Consider the following 2,500-nt stretch of genomic DNA (forward strand, 5'->3'; position numbering starts at 1 on the left):
GGGGGCCGGCCCCGGGGCCAGGTATCGGACAACCTCTCCGGGGGCCCGAACCGAAACCCGTAACACAGAATAAAAATCGTAACAAGGTTTCTGTTGGTGAACACGTTGTGAAGGATCTTTGTCGGCCGGGGGCCCGCCACCTCTCCGGGGAGGGCGGCCCGTCACTCCTTGAACTCGAAGGCTGCGCCGGTTGGGCCAGGCAGGAGAGCCTCACGGGGGTTGGCCCCGGGGCCGTGGCCCGTACTGACGCTGGCGCCTCCCACGCGGGTGGGAGGTCACACCGACAATTTCGCCGTACCCGTCGAACGGGCCTGGTCACCCGTACGCACGTTCCGCCGAAGCCGGGCGACGTCGATCTCGGTCCCACTCGGTTGGGCCGGCGCGCGGGCGCCGCCACCGACGAGCACGCACACGCTCGGTTGCACGCCGGCAAGTCCATGCGGGTGCCGCACACGCTACGCCTGCGCCGTTGGAAGGGCTTCGCCGTTGGCTTCGTAGGGTGTCTTTGCAGTCCGTCCGAGAGGTGGGGGCACGCACGGCAACACGGCCGGCCTGCCTGCGTGGGACGATGCGGTCCTTTCGTTCAGCGGTTCGGCGGTTTGGCCGGCGCGAGCAGACGCTCGGAGGGAGACGGTGGCGTCAGCCACGCACTCACTCCGCTTCTGCAGTCCGGTCCACTCCGCCCGTTCTAGCTGCTCGTTTGGTCCCTCGCCCGCCAGCAGACCGTTCCGCCGACGGTGCTCCTCCTCCGCAGCGACTTCTGCCTAGCCGCTCTGCCGGGTGCGATGTCACCGGCGTCCGCACCGATCCTCGGCACGGCGCGTGTGCGCACCTGTGGGCCGCCGCCCCGTGCTCCACGTCCGTCTGTGTGTGCCCGCTGTGGGGACCGTCTTCCTCTCGCCTTGGCGACGGCTTGCGGGCTGCGACGTGACCTTGCCACCGCCTTGCAGCATTACATCCGCAGTTGAAACGAAGAGAGCTGCTGCGGGCTTGGGTGCTTGTCCTGGCGGCTTGTCGACGGGACCACGGTGAACGGCCACTGTGTGACTCCGCAGGGAGACGTTCTGGTGCAGTCAGGGGCCTTTTTGTCTCCCGCCGCGGTGAAGCTTTGGTCGCATTCTAGTCACTCTCTTCAAAGCCCGGTGAGGGGTACCTGTTCATGCTCACCATTCCTCCGGCACCCGTGTGCGGAGGGTGGGTGCGAGGTTTAAAGATTCGTTGTCCGCCTGTCGGTCCGGTCTGGTCTCGTGCTGACTTGAGCGAGCGTCCACCGCGTTCGAGAGAATGTGCCTGTCCGCGGGGGCAGCCGCGCTTGCGAGCGTTCCGCCGCGCCCCCTTCCCCAGCCCGCCGAGGTTGGGGCGTGCGGGGTCGGCTTGCGCCCGTAGCGTCGGCCTGTCCTCCGCGGCTTGCACCCGACTCAGTCCGCTGCGGCCTCGCCTCGACTCTCGAGCCTACCGCCAGACGGTGACACCAGAGAACTCTGCCTCTGGCTGTTGCGGGGCGTGACGGCGCGTGGCGGGCCCCGGCCCCTCACCCACGCCGGCACTCAACGCCTGCGAGCGCCCTGATTCCTCCTTTTTTTCGCTTGATTGTCGCTCGAGTGCGTGCGCCTCCGGGCTCACGCCGTGGTACGCGCCAGGCTGGGGCTCCACCGTCACGTCGGCGGGGGAGCGTTTTGCGCGTCCCAGGATCGGGCAACCGATCCGAAACCCGATACAACTTTTAGCGGTGGATCACTCGGCTCGTGCGTCGATGAAGAACGCAGCTAGCTGCGAGAATTAATGTGAATTGCAGGACACATTGATCATCGACACTTTGAACGCACTTTGCGGCCCCGGGTTCCTCCCGGGGCTACGTCTGTCTGAGGGTCGCTTGACAATCAATCGCACTTCGCGCGCATCCGTGCGCCGAAGAGCGCGGCTGGGGTGTCGCAGAGGTGCCGTCCTCTCTGTCCCCCTAAGTGCAGACCCAGAGTAATCCGCGTCGGAGAGCTTGACCTCTTGGGTGCCGGCGTCCGCCTCCGGGCTCGTCGGCACTGCCCGCTCCCGCACTGGCCCAGCCACCTCGGGGTCGCCGGCACGGCTGTCATCGGGTTGCCAGAGAGAGAGAACGTGACTGCCTCGCTGCCGGGACCGTGTGTGCCTTCCGTTAGGCTCGGGCCAGGGGGGTTGACTCTCTGTTGATGTGTGTGTGTGGCTCGTCCACGGGAAGGATCCGCAAGAGTTGGCTCGGTTGGGTGCTCCGGCACAGAGAGTGAGAGAGTGGAGTGACTGTCCGCTGGACGTCTCCGGACACGTTGCCTCGCGTGGTCCGTGCTCGGTTGCCTGCCGGTGGGTTGCCGTGGCCGTTCAGTGCCGTCGCGTGGAGGACGGCAGCTTGACGCGTGTGACGCTTGATGCCTGGATCGGTGCTCGGTCGTGCCGTGCTTTTCTTCCCTCTGTTGCGCGTGCGAGTGCTTGCATTTTTGTCGTGGGAATCCGTGGCGGTTGGGTGTCGTTG

General features: G+C 66.4%; 1 non-coding gene across 1 annotated transcript; it reads left to right on the forward strand.

The window, feature by feature from the left end:
- Nucleotides 1–1,718: 1,718 nt before the first annotated feature.
- LOC144489806 (5.8S ribosomal RNA) lies at nt 1,719–1,872 on the forward strand. The gene has a single exon (XR_013497065.1). It is a non-coding gene; the product is annotated as a 5.8S ribosomal RNA (ribosomal RNA).
- Nucleotides 1,873–2,500: the final 628 nt, after the last annotated feature.

This window comes from Mustelus asterias, unplaced genomic scaffold, assembly GCF_964213995.1.
Source record: "Mustelus asterias unplaced genomic scaffold, sMusAst1.hap1.1 HAP1_SCAFFOLD_2560, whole genome shotgun sequence".
NCBI classification, from domain to species: domain Eukaryota; kingdom Metazoa; phylum Chordata; class Chondrichthyes; order Carcharhiniformes; family Triakidae; genus Mustelus; species Mustelus asterias.